This window comes from Pinus tabuliformis, chromosome 1_1, assembly GCF_031772625.1.
Source record: "Pinus tabuliformis cultivar Carrire ecotype Pingquan chromosome 1_1, CPIR1, whole genome shotgun sequence".
NCBI classification, from domain to species: domain Eukaryota; kingdom Viridiplantae; phylum Streptophyta; class Pinopsida; order Pinales; family Pinaceae; genus Pinus; species Pinus tabuliformis.
Window position 1 is genome coordinate 252977929 of NC_142297.1, and position 5307 is coordinate 252983235.

A 5307-nucleotide genomic window follows, 5' to 3' on the forward strand; every position below is an offset into this window, starting at 1 on the left:
TGTATGGAATTTCCCTTTAAAGATTTTAAATCTAGAATCATAAAGGAGCACCCAATCACCTAGTTGGAATTTCTTTTTCTAAATAGACTTGTCATGCCACCTTTTGCGTTGTTGCTGAATTAGTATGTTCTACTGAACAACATCCCTACAAAATTCATCTAACTCATTTAATTGGAGAATGCGTTGTTGTTGTGCCTCAGAGAGATCTAGTCCTAACTGAATTGTAGTTCTAAAAGTTTTGATTTGGAATTCAATTGGTAACAGAACCTGTTTACTATATAGCAGCTCATATGGTGTATGTCCCGTGATATTTCTCCAAGTGGTTTTGTATGCCCACAAAGCCTCTGGTAATCTTTCAGCCCAGTCTTTTTGATGCATATTTACTATCTTTGTAAGAATGGACTCGATCACTTTGTTTATGAATTCCACCTGGCCATTTTCTTGTGGGTGATACGGCGTGGATTTCCTATGCTGGATCTTATATTGCTCCATCACACCCTATACTAGATTAGAAATAAACTGCAGACATTTTCAGAAACAATTTCTATAGGCACACCAAATCTAGTAAAGATTTCAGTAAAAAGAAAATCAACAACAACTTTCTCTGTAGCAAAAGAAACAGCTTTAGCTTCTACCCATTTCGTAACAAAATTTGTACAAACCAAGATATGATTTTTACTTAATGATGGATTTATTGGCCCTATAAACTCAATAGCCCATTTTTCAAATGGCTCAATCATAACTTGGGGGCATAAAGGCATTTCATTGGTTTGATTAGGCTGGCCCATTCGCTGACAGCTATCACAACGCCTGACATATTGTTTGGCATCCTTAAACAAGGAAGGCCAAAAGTAACCAACACACAATACTTTATATGCAGTCCGCTTATCAGCGAAGTGGCCTCCATAAGGTTCATCATGAGCAGATTTCAATATGTCAAACACTTCCTCCTCTCTTACACACCTACGGATAATCAGATCTAGACCAGTGTAAAAGAGATCTCCTTGAATCCAGGAATATGCAGCACGTTTCTGAATAATGCTCCACTTTTCACGAGCGGACAAGTGGAGTGGTGTTTTCCTAGTAACCAAGTAATTAGCAATGTCAGCAAACCAGGGGGAATCTGTTGACATAGCAAAAAGATGTTCATCTGGAAAATCATCATTAACAGTAGTTGCGTCACCAGGATTATCTGATCTAGAAAGAAAATCTGCTACAACATTATATTTTCCTAATCTATCAACAATAGTAATATTAAATTCTTGCAACAATAGTAACCACCTAGTCACTCTACCGCTAGTCAATGGCTTGTTCATCAAATATTTGATCGTGGAATGATCAGTGTGTACAAATACTTCGTATCCTGTAATATAGTGTTTGAACTTATTAATTGCAAAAATTACAGCTAAAAACTCTTTCTCTGTAACTGTATAATTTAATTCAGCAGAAGACAAATTCTTACTAATATAATAAATAGCATAGGATTGTTTATTTTCCTCTTGTCCTAAAGCTGCGCCAATAGCCAAATCTGAAGCATCAGAGGAAATGTGAAAAGGCAAGGACCAGTTAGGACCTCTCAAAACTGGTGCATGTACTAACTTTTGCTTCAATGTTTCAAAAGGCTGTTGGCAAGCTGTGGTCCAAGAAAATTCACTATCCTTAGTTAGAAGTCGTAAAAGAGGGGCAACTATCTTAGAAAATTTTTCAATGAATCTCCTATACTAACCAGCATGTCCTAAAAAGCCTCTTACTTCCCTTTGAGTTTTGGGTGCAGGAAGATGCAGAATGATTTTGATCTTTGTTGGATCAACCTCGATACCTTTACCAGAAATCAAATGGCCAAGTACCACTCCCTCTTTGCACATTAATCTACATTTCTTGTCACTCAAGGCGAGATGGGCTTCCTGAAAAAGAAGAAGTACTTTTTCCAGATTTTCGAGAGCTTCCTGGAAAGAATCACCAAACATAGAAAAGTCATCCATATAAATTTCTATAAATTCTAGATCAACAAAAATGGCCAGGACTGCCCTTTGGAAGGTAGCTAGGGCATTACATAAACCAAAGGGAAGCACTCTATAAGCAAATGTACCCCATGGACATGTAAAAGCAGTTTTATCCTGATCTTTGGGTGCAATCTGTATCTCGTTATAATCATTGAGCCATCCAAAAAGGAAAAATATTTCTTTCCTGCAAGGGTATCAAGCACCTGCTCAATGAAAGGGAGAGGGAAATTATCTTTGACAGTGGCTTTGTTTAACTTCTATAATCAATACAAATACGCCATCTTCCATCTTTCTTGGGTACTAGCACTAATGGAGAGACCCACTAATTGTCGGAAATAGGATAGATAAAACTGACATCCAAGAGTTTTTGTACTTCTTCCTTCACAATATCTCTTAGAGCTGGATTCATTCGCCTTTGGGATTGTCGGACAAGTTGGGTTCCTTCCTGAATATAGATATGATGTGTACAAGTTTCAGGAGGAATACCCTTCATGTCTTCATAGCCCCATGCAAAGGCACTAAGATGGTTTTGCAACAAATTCACAAGTTGCTCTTACTGAGATGAGTCCAAATATGAACTAATATACAAGGATTTACTGGGGCTAATCTCAACAAGAGTAGTATCAAGCTCAGGAGTACTCAAGGGGGTCATCAAATGCAACGGTACAGAAGAATGAGGACCTTGATTATCTTGAAAATCTAGGCTGAAAATCTGGCTTAATAGCTCAAAATTAGGCATAGTGTCTAGGTTATTCAAGAAATCTTGAATCTCATCTTCTTGTGAAGACCCAATATAATGATGGATAAGGGAAATGGGCTAATTCTCCTCATCACTGCTTTGGTCCAACCGTAAAGTATCTCGAAGGTCCTGAATGGATCTAGCAGGGGGGTATAAGGTAGCTTTCTTCCTAGAATCTCCATGGAAAATATACATATCATTGGAGCGACATCCAATATATGCATCGACTGTAGCAAGACCTGGTCGACCCAAGATCAATGGATATCCTCCTACTGGGTTCTTTGACTATAGCACAATGAAATCAACAGGATATTCCCAAGAATCAAATGAGGTGATCACATCATCCAATACTCCTTTTGGCTTAATTTTAGATCTATCCACTAATTCAAGCACAGTGGGAGTAGGGCAAAGATGAGATAATCGAAGTTGATCCATGGTTTGCTTAGTCATGACATTAATGGCAGCCCGCAGGTCTAAAAGAACATTAGAGACAAGGACATTACCAATCTGAACTGAGACGACAGGGTTTCTGAGATTAGTATATTTTTCCATAGACACACATCCCGTCATCAACTCTGCTGCTCTACCAACAAATTGAATAGTTTGGGGTTCCAATCTCTTCCTCCCGGGTTTCTTCAGACAGAGTTCCTTAATAATATTGGTACAAATAGGGATCTCTTTGATGGCTTGGAGTAGAGGTATCTTAATGAAAAGATTCTGAAGTTCTGATGCCAAGCTAGTCTCAGAAATAGGCTCACTTCTTTCCATTACTAGTCTCTTTGGGAAGGGAGGCTAGTTGGAAGAAGATGGCAAGGATTCAGAGGGTAAGCGCTGCTTAGTGACAACTTTTGGAGAATGGTTAAGAGTTTCCTCTTCTTCTTTCTCTTCAACAATCACTCTAGGTTGCTTTTGATTTTCTGATGTTACAGTCCTTCCCGATCTTAATTGAATATCATGAACCCCAACTGGAATAGAATGGTACTCGAATGGTAAAGGTGGGTTTGTTACATAGATCATTTTCACTGCTTTATTATTGTTAGGATTGGGCATAGATTGAGCACACAACTGAGGAGGTTGAAAAGGTGGAGGTAAAGGTAATGGTGGAGTAGACTGACTCAGAAGTTGAGGCATTGAATAAGGTGTATGCATATATGGATATGACTGGAAGGGTGCCTGGTAGGAATATGGAGAATAAGTTGGCGCTCTCCAACCTTGTTGCCATGGTTGAGAAGGTTGCCCATGCTGATATTGATTCCCATACTGCCACTGCTGATTAGTGTTAGGATAAGAATATGCATGTGAATTATAACCAAAATAGTGTGGAGAAAATTCAGGAGCCATACCTGCACCTACTTGAGGCCAATTTCTCTTTGCTCCCATAGCATACAAGTATTCAGCTTCAGGCTCTCCCCCTGTGAATACAGCTTTAAGTCCTGGTATAGAGGGACATTTTTCTGTGACATGGTCTTCTGCACAAATAGCACACTTATTAGTTTCTTTCAAATTAAGAGGACACTCTTTAGGAGGATGCTTGTCTCTACATTTAGGACGGAAAATGCATAATGACTCTTGTTCCTTCATGAGTTTTTGCTAAAATTTTAAAGAATCCAACTGTTTAGTAACAATATTCATTATATTAATTTTCATGTTTTCCATTTTATTTTCTAGTCCAATAATCATAGCATCAGTAGATTCAACTTTTCTATTTCTGTTTCGAGTTCCTCTATTGGATCTATACTGATTTCTTGAAAATTTCCTGCATAATTCACAAATTTGTTCAAAAGTTTGCTGAAAAATATCACCTTGTTCTAACAGATTTAAATTATTTCTAGCATTATCAATAAGTCCTCTTAAGAACAAGGTTCTAATAGTACTGGAATCAAGCTTAAGTTTCTACCTTTGTAAAATATACATAAATCTTTCTAGGTAATCTTCAAGAGTTTCATCATCATCCTATATGATTGTAAAAATCTCATCCTGCATATCCCGAGTTTTGCAATATTCTTGATATTTAGATAAAAACACTCTCTTCATGTGATCCTAAGAGGCTAAAGTGTTTCCTCCTAACCCCATAAACCAGCGTAGAGCTGAGTCCTTGAGAGTAGCAGGAAATAATCTTTTCTTCTGAGCGTCAGTTGAATAATCATAAATTCTACACAGAATATCAAACTCGAATAAAAAAGAGTCAGGATCTTCATGAACTTTATCATGGAAATGAGGGAGAGCTGATGGTGGAATATTCTTCATTTGTGCCACAGTATCACGGTCCACAATTGAAACAAAAAAGTGGATTGTTCCCTACTTACCTGGTTTTCACCAGTCCCTTCCACATCATCTTCATGGTCTGCCATTGTTTCCCTTTTGCTCCCAACAAAATGAACCACACATGTGTTGTTGTCACCAAAATCCAGGTGGATTGTTCCTGCGTGATGGGTTTGAATTGGATTGGGCTTCCTACTCACAGAAGGAGACACAATATGAGAATTATTTTCAGAATTCTTTCAGCCCTTAGTGGGCTTTGAACCTGTTGCGGCCAGCAACAACCCCCCTTCTGATTTAGTGTTA